The sequence below is a fragment of the Euwallacea fornicatus genome, chromosome 38 (assembly GCF_040115645.1).
Source record: "Euwallacea fornicatus isolate EFF26 chromosome 38, ASM4011564v1, whole genome shotgun sequence".
Taxonomy (NCBI): domain Eukaryota; kingdom Metazoa; phylum Arthropoda; class Insecta; order Coleoptera; family Curculionidae; genus Euwallacea; species Euwallacea fornicatus.
This window is the reverse complement of record NC_089578.1, coordinates 925,960-940,149: the sequence shown is the minus strand read 5'-3', so window position 1 is coordinate 940,149 and position 14,190 is coordinate 925,960.

The following is a 14,190-nucleotide window of genomic DNA, read 5'->3' as shown; positions in this document are numbered from 1 at the left end:
GCTGCACGCTATGTGGACTTGCTCCACGATTCCCAGCAGCCGTCCAAGACGATCCTCTCTAGCTGCCACGATTCGTGTCGCAACGACGGGACGTTTTAACGAAGGGACAAAACGACAGCGATTACGAAAACTGTCGTAGGACTCGCAATACGCAGATGAAGACACAGAAAAAGATGCCGATGACGTATTTCGGGGATTTTCGTACGAGGCCGCTCCTTTGTCGGGCGCTCACGGAAACATGCGATTGTCGTTTTGGATTTCGCAGCGAGGCCATCTTGAGCCGACAAAGTGCCCCCTGAACTTGTTTGTGCGATGTTTGAGGATTCTCCCCGATGGCTCTCGTTCGACGCTCGGGAATGTGGTTTGCGCGCCCCCGCGGTGGGCACCGAGCGCAGAAAACTGCCCGAATTAGGGAGCTGGGACGCGCGTACCTCCAGTATCTTCCCCTTGTCGCGAAAGGTAGGGAAAAAATAACGGAATAAGTGACTTTTACGAAAGTCAAGACCGCCGACGCGGCAAACCAACTTTCTGGGGCGCCCGTCTCGCGGCTGTTTCGCGGCCGGAAAAAAACGGAAGTTCGACGAATTAGGGAGTCGAGAGGGCGACTTCCACGGGGATGCGTTTTCGCCTCCTTGTGATGTCGGCGCGGGATGCACCTGCAGTCCAACCTAAAAAAATCGAAAACGGCCCTTCGGCACATCGCTCGAACGTTCTAAATCTCTCGGGTTTCACTTTCGAAAATATATTATTTAAAATGTAGAAATGGTTTAGCTCTAAATACCGGTATTTCGTTTGGAAACAAGCAAAAACAAATTAGAGTAAAATTTAATGAAAATAATTAACTGGAGGGAGCGTGCCCTGTCATACGTAGTAGTAATTTGCCAAACCGTCAGAATCCAGCAGTGTTTTTGTGTAAGTTTCAATTAAACGCACGAATCGTTTCTGGCATTTCAATTTTTGCCTCATGGCATTATCCCATCTCTCTTTTAACTTTCGTACTCAGAAGAGAGAGGGAAAGAATCGAACTGGTTCCCCTCGTCACTAACTATGGCATTTTGACTAATTAAAACTTCTAAGATTTCAATAACGGCGCTTTTAAATAACAATTCGTCCAACTTTACACGTTCGCAACAGTCGTTTCTTTCCTCCCAATTTACAGAAATCCAGTATCTAGAGGCGGAAATTTATGTCTCCACGTATGACTTATGTAGAAGGAAACAATATCAATATTTCCAATTCTTTTAGTACGACGGAAAATTTATAAAACATTGTCATACATTCACCGGAAGAATTGTGTGATTGAATTTTTGATATATTACCTGAAAAACAGCGAGCGATGCTGCTTTCTAAAAATGTTTTTATCTCTTTCTCTCAATACCTACAGATTCGATAAAAATTTTTTTTTTTTTTTTTTGATTTTAGAGACAATATTTCACTTCGCTCACGAGGATTTAATCGATGGAAAAATATCTTCCGGGTAATGCAGGAATATTTCAAATGTCGTCCAAAACATTTCAACTCCAGATAACAATATTTTCCCCGAAAATCCCCCCTAAACAGGGCGAAATATACGATAATGTAAAATTTCTACATAAATTACTCCTAAAAATATTTGATCCTTTTCTCAAGTAAAAATAAGGAAGATGTGCAGCCCATAACATTAAAGAAAAAGAGTGAGGCAAAGAAAATAATATTTTTCCATCTCGTGCAGACTTGTTCCGAATACAAAGTATGCATTATAGAGGGAAATAGAGAGAGCGCCATGTTTTAACCCCCTCCTTACCCACCCCATTTCACTTATATTTCAATTTTCGTACTTTATATGACAATGGGCCCATGTAATATTTAAAATTACTTTTCGAAACGTTTTGCATTTAGCGGATGAATAGGTGAGGTGGAGCATATTTCCGAGAAGAGATGTCTATTGAGGGTCGCCGTACACTCAAGTAAATCTGAATCAGAGAAATGTGCTAAAAAATTGGCAGGGGATGGATCCCCTTCGGGGCCGCCCTTGACTAGTAAATTCGAGTTATATCTGCGCACTCCGTTATGACTTGCGATGGCCACTGCCGTCCGACCACGCGTCACTCGCTCGCAGGATGAGCAAATGATTTCGCCATCGGGACGCATGCCCGAAATGACCAGCAGCACGAGAAAACTATTTCTGAGGTCTTGCAATTTCATTGACGCGTCCGATTTCGCCCGAATGTAGGTATTAACTAGAGCAGGGTCGTAACTGACATCGTCAGATTTAGTGGAGGACACTGGCGCGAAATGACGACCATTGCAAAAATGCTTTTCCGACTTTCGATTTCCCTGGAATGTTTCCCTCAAATGGGCACCAACTCGCTCGGCTGCCCAGTGACCCTCTTGCCCAAAAATCAGCTCTAGTCCAAAACGACACTTCTTTCTGATTTCCTGAACAGCCTCGGGTCAGAACCAGCATATGCTTGATGGACATGATAATTTACGTCACCGGGAAATTTTTTAGAAAAATCTGACTCATCATCATTGAAGACGATCTGGAATTTCTACCTTTCGTCGCCATTTTCTCGCTGTTTTTCGAAGTGAAACACGAATCGATCGTCTACCTACGAAGCAAAAACTAAAACTTCTAATCTTTTGAGTATGCGAAATTCGATCTATTTTTTTGGGAAAATTTAGTCTGACTATGCCGTTGTGTCCCTTATTGAATTTCCCTCCCATTTGAAAATAAAAAGTCGGCAGGGGTAGCTAGACAGGGGTAAAAGTGTTCAACGCCGAAAATAATGCCTTAAATGCCTTTTTTTCGATAAAATTATATGCGTTTAAGCATTTTTTCTTAAACATCGGGTTCAATCGAGTTATAAACGCGTTGCAATGCTTAAATGCGCTCTACGCTATCAGACTGGAACTACCGCGAACCAGCTGGGACTCTCTAGGGCACGCTGAGGCTCGCCAGGCTCTATTGCTCATCTGCGAACATTTTCGACTCAAATTTCATTGTTCTCTCTATTTCGAGCACTCGATCTCTCTTTCCTGCTCTCTTTCGCTTCTCCATTGCCTCAAAATTCAGATATTCACAATGTGTCCTCCAACCGCGCTGAGTAATTCTTGCTCTCACGAGTGATACGTGAGGACTTCGACTTTGGATTTCTCGGATTCGTAACGCAGCTCTGGCTCGATTTCCGAGTTCTACTAGCTAGTTGAGGTCCGTGGATCTGCTCCCTGTCCCTGTCAGCAAGTCGCATCATCGAATGAAGTTTTGGGAGTTTGCGTGCGTTTCTTCCTCCAGAGTTTGTGGAATCTTCGGAGGGACAATATAAGAGCTGTTGCCTTCTCCGCAGCCGTCCGGTTCTTGGACATTCCGGCAGCTCCGGATTGCCTTCCCGGGAGCGGATACCCAGAGACTGGGGGCTGCGCCGTGGTTACCGAAGAGACTTTATTTAGCTCGGACATGCGTTCGGGGGCTCGGTTTGTGTGCGAGCCTGATGTAAAATCTTTACAGCCTATTTTTCATCGTCCCGACTTTACCAACCGGGTCTTGTCGGGCGTGCTCAACCCCCCGATCACTATTCTCTTTGCGATTCCATCTAATCTCCCCTTTCGACTCCCTTTTATGGGTTTACCATCACGCCATTTAAGGCTCCTTTCCACAGGATCTTGTGCTACTTTCCTTTTTCTTGAGCTTGCACTTCGCTCTAAGCGGCTTTCGTCTGAGCTTGGACGGACTTCACTGGGCCTTGCCTGACCGGTGCTTGGTCGGTCACCTCATCATCATTTGAGGAAAAGCCTCCACCCTTCCGGCTCGACTGGCGTAAATTAACTTTGCGCTTCAAGTTGAGTAGAGGAGCTCGTGGTCTTTTGTGCGACGGTGGCCCCCTGCTGGGTCCAGATTCTCGATTTTGGAGGGTGGAAATTTTCCTGGAAACGGTCCAGTCACGTGCTGCGCTTGTCTCGCTCGCTCTCACAGGAAATGTACCGTTGTTAAAAAATTGCCGGTGTCTACAAAAATACGGGTACCGGGTACTGGGTAATATTTTACCCCCTCCCCAGCGTGGAAAAAATTCGAGTGCAATTTTGTTTGTGAACCAAAGAAATCGAGATTTAGCAACGTTAGCTTATACACGAATTCTCCCCATACATGTCTGAAAAATAAACGAGGAAGAAAACAAATTAACCCCAATTTTCGTTCGTTCCACCCACCCTTTCGCGTTCCCCCCGGTCTCCGATATATCGATTCTCGCGAGTGTCGGTGAAGGATGGAAACTCTGCAATTTGCATTTTAACACTCCTAGTTAACATGAATAAATATTTATTTACCTCGTATATGTATTCCCTAATAAATTACATTAGCATGAAATTGGGAACATCTAATTAAGTTCTTTGCTGAAATTTACATGCAAAGTTTCGGTTCAGTGGCTCGGAGATCAAATTTATGGGATATTTTCGTATTTCTCTGATTAGGTATTTATGATCGTCGAAAAATACGGAAACATCGGGAATGGGATTCATTCCCCGTGAGATTTTTAAACGTAACAAATGAGATTTGGGCGATTTCTGCGATGGGTCGGAACAGAGATCTGTCAGCCAGCAATCGAAAAATATCCCGCCATGTAAATGGTCCGGAGAACACTCTGTGAGAGCGAATTTTATCCCTTCCATGTACAAAAAGTGTAGTTTTTACGGTCCAAAGATCGCTCCTCCACTTTCGGAATTTGGTAGATGGTTTCCAGGGAACGTGACGAAATTCCGAACCTTTACAATTTGGCATTGGCCGTCGGTGAAGTGATTTATACACAAAATTGCAAAGACATCTCTCATGGTACTCACGCCTGTGCCGTCGACGATCCGCTCTTTCTGTTCGTCGCAGCCCTGTCCAGCGTAGATTTTGACCGAACGCTTTCGGCCCCACCGGTCAACGGACAACTTATTGGCCCTTTCGCAGAACCAAATCGATTAAATTGAAATGTTTTTTGCGTATTGCTGTGATCGAAAAACATGGCGAGTTTATTTATAAAAGGAAAAATCTTTATTCATTCTCCCGAATAAATTTCATCGCCGTCGAAGCACTCCCCGTCCGACACATTGCACTTATGCCATCGTTTTTTCCAATCCTCGAAACAGTCAGAAAAGTCTTTTTCCGGGGTCGCCTTCAATACATTTTTCCATTCGACTTTTATCTCCCCAATCGAGTCGGGACGGTGTCCCCGGAGCGGCCTTCTGAGAGCGTCGAACAGCCAGAAGTCCGACGGTGCTAAATCGGGCGAACGCGGCGGCCGTGGAGCGATATGGGTCGGAGTCTTTGGCAAAATGTCCTCGAAGAACCAATGGAAGGTGCACTGACATGGTGCAAACACCAAGAATTGTCTGCCCGTGATTCTGGCCTCTTCAGACGAATAGCGTCACGCAAACGGCGCATAACGCTCAAATAATATTACTTTGTTAACAGTTTGACTTGGCGGAAGAAGTTCATAATGCACAACGTCGAGATAATCGAAGGAAATGGTCGACGTGGCCACGTCCATCTCCCGTAATGATGCATTTTATGACGTCCTGGCAGCCGGAAAATATTGGTCTGACAGATTTGAAGGCGAAGAGGTTTTTTCCAAAAAATTGAGCGTTTTGGTCCAAGCGAAATGCCCGTAGGGGCAGCAAGGTCTCTAATTGTCAGTCGACAGTTTTGCAGTACCGAATCTTTGGTTTCCTTGACGTGGTTTCCAGGGGTAGGTGTTGATGGTCGCCCAGGGGCACAGTTGGTCTAGCACTCCTGCTCGGCCTTCTTTAAGCCCTTTTTGTGCAACACCAAAGGCCCTCTGCAACATCATCAACGTTTCCGCGGCAGAATATTCGTTCCGCAAACAAAATTTAATGCAAATTCCATGCTCAACAAAATCAGGCACAGCAAAACTCGAAAAATTCGCTTTTCAATGTTTACAAAAACACGCGTACCTCTGCAGCAATCGAATCTACAGGGTGACTCCAAAGTTGGAGTGATCCCTTCACCGGGTAATGGGGCTTCATGAAATAATTTTTTTTTCCATTGGCGTATTTTCGAAACACCGACATGAACGGAGACGCAGGGGGCAAAGTTTCATTTAAAAATTAAAATTTTTTGATAATTGACAGACCAGTCGAGAGAGTTAAGCGAAATTTCGTAGGTGTCAATAGCTGCGCGAGAGGAAAATTCTTCAGTAAGTAAAATTATTTTTGATTTTACCAGTGGCGCGCGCTTAAAAAAGTTGTTTAATGTTGTTGAAAAAAAAATGGTAAGGCACTGTTTTTTCAGAAAAAAAATCATGGAATTTCTCGTTCAATTCTAAAGAGAAAAGCTCTTTTGCTATTTTTGTTTCCGAGTAAAAACGTCAGAACCGTTTCGATGACTGATTTAATTACTTAACTTATTGATCAACGACTAACGCCTGCAAAAATGTTGTTTAATTATTTCGAGTCGTTTCTCAATTATTGATAAAATTTAATTTTTATTTGATAAAATTTGATAAAAATTAAATGAAACCCTGACGCCCTGTGTCTCCGTTGATATTGATATTTCGAAAAAGTGCCAAAAGGGAAAAAATGCGATTTTTCGAAGCTCCATTCACGGACGAAAAGATGACTCCGACTTTGGAATTAACCTGTACTGACGCGAAGCTTCGCATAGATGTCACATGGAGAGTGCCACCGACCCACCAAAAAATGATTTCGCGATTTCACAGCAGGCGCACCCCTTCACTTCAACCCTATAGTTGGCCGACACTCGAGTGGTGCCCTTCGCAGTTATTAGTTTGACCGTAATGCCCCGTGGCCTCGTTAGCGACCCGACCTGAGACCCCTCGATTTTTTTTACTTATGAAACTTGAGAGGAGCGTCATGCACACCAATGAACGAGCGCGATGTCGAAGATGTTCGCAATCGCAAATGACAATATGAAGACGAGGTCCGGCTGTTGCAAGCCCTGGCGATTTCTACTGTTAATTGGACGAGCACCACTTGCTCGTAAATAAACTATCGAAAATTGTCAATGGCTAAATTGGTCAAGAATTCAAATCTCTGTTATTGAGCAATTTCCTTTGCGGCGTTTTTGGTTCGATCGGCTTCTTTTGAAGTGGCCAATCGCCCCTTAAAAATAAAGTCGCAAGACCTCAAACACTCTCCGGCACTAAAACGATCGTGAAATATGAAAAATCCCATAAAAGGTGAATAAATACAGGGGAAAAAGTCGCATTCGTCGATTTCGTTGTCGCGAATTCGAGAAAATCCGAATCGGAGGGGAAAAAAACAAAAACGGTTTTGGAAAAAACATACAGGCGGAAGTTTTCGCACTTTGCGAGCTCCGTCGGAGACTCGGAAATGAACATTCTCGGGCACGTAGGCGTTAATGAGTTGATAATGACGTACGTATCGTCGCGGATTTTCTTTTAAATTACCCGAATGTTGTGAAATGAACCCGCAACTAAACATTTGATCCTCTTAACCACACAAGAATATTTCACACAGCATCCACGTTCAGCTGCGAAGGTTTATTGGCTCTTGTCTTTCTATAACCAGTTTTCAAGCCGGTAATTTGCGATTTTTATCATAGATCACATTGTACGTACGCTACAACGTAATGAAGAATATTTAGAGAGGGCGGAGTTCGCATTTTCTATAAAATAATCGATCGATATCGGGACGGTTTCTCAAGCGAACATAAATTAACTTAAAGATTGTAATTTGTACCGGGCGAAATGAAATTAAAGAGCCATATTGTGATATATTACCTGCCATGGTGGTTTAACAATAGGTGAAACGCAATTATAATCGTATAGAATGGAGCTTTTTGCGTCCCGATTTAAAATTTTAAGTGTTTCATTTTATTGGTCCGATAGTGACTCCAATGGAAAAACGACGGTCAAAAATGCCGCATTCGATGTGACCACCATCGTCTTGTAGCATCCGATCTCCGACTGCTACAAGAAGGGCAAACGTGCAATTAGATTGATTATATGTAGTGCCATTAGCGTCAACCATTCTACGCGTTCTAATGAAGCTACATATTGCTGCTATCCGTTCTCATGGCGCTACGTGGCCGAAGAGCAGCAAGCGACATTAAAATGACGTCCAAACAGGCTTGTTATCTACAATGTCAACATTATACGTTAATTGGACGTTGTACCCGCAGAAAACTTTCTCCTTTCCAAATTTCAGAATTTGGCTTATGAAATTTTGTACTTTACAGATTAAATTATTACACAAGGTGTCTGTGAACACAGTGCCATAAATTCTGCCACACGTTCTGGGGCGCGAAATATGACGGAAACTTCACATCAACATACATCGGAGGGCGCTCCGTTTTCGATATACAGGGTGCGAGAGGTCGGTTCCCGAGGACGCTTTTTCACTGATATTTTCGAAATAAACCAACGAAATTTCGTACTTTGTTACGGCTCTTTTCGGCCTCCATGGAGAAATCAGCGCAGCTCTCCAGCAGCCCTGAAAGCTCAAAAATTTTCTTACGCTTGTCCGTATTCGCGATTCGACACGAAAAATATTCACCTTAAAGATTTTCACGTAAGGAAGGCACTGGTCAAAATCTACATTTCCAGCAGTTTTCGGGAATATTGAGATTTACCCCACCACTGGACACATACCATGTTTTACTAAATAAACATCATATCTCGAACTCAATTGAACTGAAAACTGCGGTGGTTTTCGTTGTCGCCGGAACAATGTTTAATTACAATTATTGTAAACGAAAATGAATAAAAATGGTTTTGAACTGGTGTTTATTTAATAAAACGTAGCTTCCACTGATTTGCTAAATCTCTATTTATGCGAAAATTCTTAGATATTTCGACTTCAAATTTTACGGTAAAAATCTTTAAGTTCCGTATTTTCCCTGTAGAATTGTCACTAAATTAAACGCAAAAAAGTTTAGGCACATTTCGAGTGGCCCCCCCCCCGCATTGCCCGCCCCTGGAAAAATGTGGCAGTTCCTCCACTGAAACTCGGAAAGGGCACAAAAAAATTTAAAGTAAGTTAGAAAATTTCGCTCATTTATCTCGAAACGTTTCGAAATTATTACCAAAATGCATCCTCAGGCGCCGACCCATCACACCCAGTATATCGAAATTGAAGCACCTTTTCGTGTACGTTCGTGTAGAGTTTCCGTCATATTTTGGGACCTAAAGCGCCTACTTGAATTTACGGCATTATTTTCAGAAACACCTTGTATACAGGGTGTAACATGTCATCACGAAGATATTTCAGAGGGCGAAGGCATTCTATAAAATAATAAAAGAACACTAACAGATCTATGGTCGAAAACGCACCACTTTCCATATACAGGGTGGCGCATTTTCAACAGTGCTTATGGCTTTGTTTTGCTTCAGATCTATTTACATGTTGGGAAGCGTTATTAAACGTAGAAAGTGCTTCAGCCAGTTGATAACTGAGCCAGATGGTTATTCACCTTTACTTCCTTCATATTTTTAATTTGCTTCCATAGATGTTTTTGGAAATTCTACGAAAATTCTACTAAAATTCTTGTGAAAGATATGAAAATACTGCAAGAGACCAAAAAGCTAACGAATTAGAGAACTTAAATTTGGCATCATCGTTCATACAGGATGGTCCAGTAAAAGATACAAATCGTAAACTTGTATGTGACCCAAGAAAACATAACACCCTGTATGTGACTACCGCAGATTTTGACATGTTGTTGTGAACTTCCACAATTTAACTCGAAACATACGTAAGAATAACGCAAAATATAAGAAACCAATGTGCACTTTGCCATCCTGTATGTCCAAAATGGTGCTTTTTTGACCATTAGAATTTTTTTATTATTCTGCAGAGCATTATTGACCCTTAAAATATCTCATGATGATGTGTGGCACCCTTAGGGATTAAATCGAAGATGGAGTTTTTTTTTAATTATTCGAATTCTTTGCTTGTAGAAGAGAACGAACCAATGCGAGTCAATCGTCTGGATACTTCTTCCATATCTGGACCTGACTGGTGTTCCCCACTCTCTTCGGCTCATTTAGGAGTTGGCTTTCCGCATATTTTTTCGGATCACACGCTTATTTTTTATCATCTCAAGAAGCTGGATGTGCCCTATGCTCAATGTCACGTGTTATCAGTGAACAACCGAGCGCGTCTCCTGAAGGGAAATAATGGAACATTTCACTGCTTTAGATCTTCCGCATAAGACCAAGTTTTAGGATTTGGGCCCCCAGGTGTTCCAAACCGTTTCCGTCACAACGATCAAAACGAAATATGGCGGATCGAATTTTTCAAAAATTTGCGAAAAACCTGAAAATTTTGCGAAAAACCTGAAAATTTTGCGAAAACTCATGTGGAATGTCCATTTGATCCTTTCAAAATTTTTCCGAGTTGATTTGAGCTCGCCAATTAAGCGAGACACTGTGTACAGGGAGGTCCAGGTCCGAGGCTCACCGTTAAAATCTCGGAATCAGTAAGAGATGCCAGAAGGTCGGTGGAATGGCCGGTAAAAGTGGCGCTCTTAGAAACTTAACAAGAAAATGTGCTTTTTAGTGTTAGCAAATTCCCAGTGGCGTCGCAGGAAAAAACGTAAATTTGCGAGATGGTTTTTATTTTTTCCACGTGATGTCTAGTGACTGAAACACCGCAATTGGCATTATTCTGTGTTTCGGTTCATATGCAAATGCACACGCAGTTTCTTTCGTATAGCAAACACCCAAATACACATCGAATTTATAATTTAATTTAAACAAACTGTATTTATTCAATTCAATTCAAATCATATTTATATGATAGGTAAACAGTTTTACAGTGTTTATCTAAACTTGAAGTTGAATACCCGGTTCGTACTGTACAGGTTCTGTTCGATAGGGCGATATTAACTCACTCCGTGAAATAATGGGAAAGATAAATAAAAACTTATGTGGAAAACATTGTAAATGTCCAGTGGCTTCCGGATATCCCCGGAACCGCTCGCAGGTTTCTCATCGCTCGAAAATTTACTTTGCCGAGTGGCTCATCGCCCTTGCCGCGCAGCAATTTAGCCCACGTGGTATCTCTTTCGGGTTTCGAGATCGCGAGCCTGGAACTTGGACCACCATGTATAGAGTGTTAGTTCAGGTTAGACAATATTGTGAAATTGTTTGGATCGTCCCGAGTGGCTGACGGATGATCTTAGAGAGTAAACCTCTAGGAAACGTTCTACATATAGGACCCAGCTGCTTGAAAAATCACTTTCTGGACCGATTTGACGCGAAATCCGGAACGTTAATAGCAGGCAGTCACACAACTAAACCAAAAAACAACATAAAATACTTGAAAAATGGTCGTCACAACTGGACCATTCCAAATCCTTTTGACCTCACAAGACAAATAAGACAATCCCGCTTTCTTTTCGCATCAACCGCTCCATTGGAACATTTCCAAATATACTTTTTTCTTTTGTGTTCTTTGCATTTTATGAATGATTATTTGTGTATGAGTGCAAGTGTTTTCGTCACAAGAGCAAAAAGGGCCCAAGTGATCGAAAAAACTACTTCTCGGGAAATAAAGGTGGATTTCATTCAAATTTTATGCAGTTGTTACTTCGTAGGACGAATTCGATTAGGCGTCTCAAATGGTGTTCGAAGTGTACACGGCGACAGCGACGGGGTAGGAAAATGCTCGAGGTAGGGGAGCTAGGGCTGATCCTAAAGATTATTTGTCAACCTAAACATTATCGACCCTGCTTGGCAAGCTTAGCGGTGTATATCTCAAAAGGCAGTAAGATTTATAAAATTTGAACAAACTTAAAAGAAAAACTATAATTTTTCAAGCGGGGTAAAGTCTGGTGAGTCGGGAGGCCAAACCTCACCCGCGTATTGCACAGGCTGTCCGCGCGAAAACTCCCACACCTCCTCAAACTTTTTAATAATATATTGAAATGGGAAAAATATTTCTGACAAAAAGAACTTGAAAGTTCATGTAGTTTTTCAAAATAGTCAGCAGTTTTGTACAGGAGGTTTAATGAAGGTGTGTCAACCCAACATTGCATTTTTTGAATGCTTAAGCATTTTTTTTTTTTAAGTTTAAATTCCACATTTTATGACGAATTCAATATGATATATATATATATATATATATATATATATATATATATATATATGTCGTATCCTAAATGTTATAATTTCTTTTTGATTTGCAAAAATTTCCTCCAGTGCAACATAGTGCGACGGCGATGTTCTACAAATATACCTTGTTTCGCTTTGAAAACAACATGGCTGATATGGCCAGTAGCAGTTATTCAGTGCTAAATGCATATTTAAAGGAGTTTAGTGTTAAATTTTTGTATTTTTTTATATATTATTATCCCGGTTCATCTAAATTTAATCGTTGTTCCCGATGGATCGACAAAGGGGCCAAACCACCGTCACCGAAAGAAACCTGATCATTATGAATGCCGTCAGACACACGTAAAATGGTCAATACGAGTCGCACAATCGTACAGGGCGTTGCAGGTCCTTATTTTAATGAAAAAAAGATTAGAAGCAAAGTGCGAGATAGCCCTAGAAAAATTCTTAACGATTGTGATGAAAAATGGGTTTGTTGCAGAAAATCCAAAAATTTCCGCTCCTAAAGTGGCAAAAATTGTAGGAACGCATCTAAATACGTTCGTTAATCCATAAACAATTCGAAAGTTATTGCAAAAGCAGAATTTAAATAACAAAGTGGCCCGAAATAAATCGCGGATCAGTAAGAGTAATGAAGTCAAACGCTCAAGATTTGCGGAAGAACACCAAGATTTTAACCTCTGGAAGGACGTAAATTTTGCAGACGAGAACAAATTCAACATTTTCAGCTCGGCTGTACAACAACTAATCTGGAGGAAACCCAATGAGACATTAAAAAAATTTTTTTTTTTATTTTAAAAAAATTTTAAAAAAATTAAAATTTTTTTTTTAAAAAAATTAAAAAAATAATTTAAAAAAAATTAAAAAAAAAATTTTTAATGCGACCGACAGTGGAGCGCGGAGGAGGTTTCGCTGTGGTCTGGGGGTGCACAGTCTCGGGAACCTTCATTTCATCGAAAGTACCGCGGACCAAAACATGAATTTGGATATTTTCGAGGTAAACTTATTAAAACACAGTGCGCAGAAATCGGGAAATGAATGATCATATAAAAATTACCGGGACAATGACCGAAAGCACAAGGTACTCAAAGTTGGACAATGGCTACTTTGTAATTGTCCTAAGGCGACTGGAACACCTCCCCAGAGACCATGTCTAGGCGTAATTGAAAATTTATGGATCCAGTTAAAAATTGAAACGGGAAAACGTGAAATTTCTAACAGAGAACAACTAAAAACTGTTTTAAGGAAAGAACGGGCGAAGATACCAACTGTGAGAAATTGATAAAATCTATATCCGACGGCTTAAAAGACGTAATTAAAAACAAAGGACTTTAACTAAGGATTAAATTAAAATTGAATATGGTTTAGAGTTACAATTTAAATTCTGTACGAGCTTCGTTTTGAGGTGGAAAATTGATTTTCATTTTGTATGAGGCGTGTGGATAGAACTTCTGAATATATATGTATTTTCTTTAAATTCTATTCAGTATATAATTTCCTTTTAACCACACGTTCCTTGTCAGTTTCTGCTTAGCAAATAAACTTGTTCCTTCGTTTGTGTTGTCATTTTACAGGTTTTGCTCGAAGTTCCTTCCACCACGTTCAACAAAAAATCAATTTTTTTTTTTTTTTTATTTTGTTTTTGTCACATCACCTCGAGTGACGTCACTTATTATATTTGACACTCTTCTTTTCGTTTTAATTGTCAGAATAAAAATTATAAGATTTTGAATGCGGCCTGCCTAAATATCAAAACTAATTATATAAAAAAAAATAAATAAAAAATATATATAAAAATTAAACCTCTGGATACACAATTTTGCAAAATTAGCCGGGAGAAATCGCGAGACATTGAAGAAAATGTGACTTATTTTCGCAGCTTTGACACCCTGTATCTTTGTCACCATCGACTATGGCGCTATGGTAAGGTGGGTTAAATGTAGCCCTCACCCCACACCTTATCGCCCACCTTAAGAGAATGTATCGGGTCCCCAAACGCCCTGTATACAACGTAGAATTCGTAATAAAACGCAGAGTTTAAATGTGTAAAAAAGCAGCGCTCAATTGTCAAAAAAATGTTCATTAAACACCCCGTACAAAACCGCTGGCAATCTCG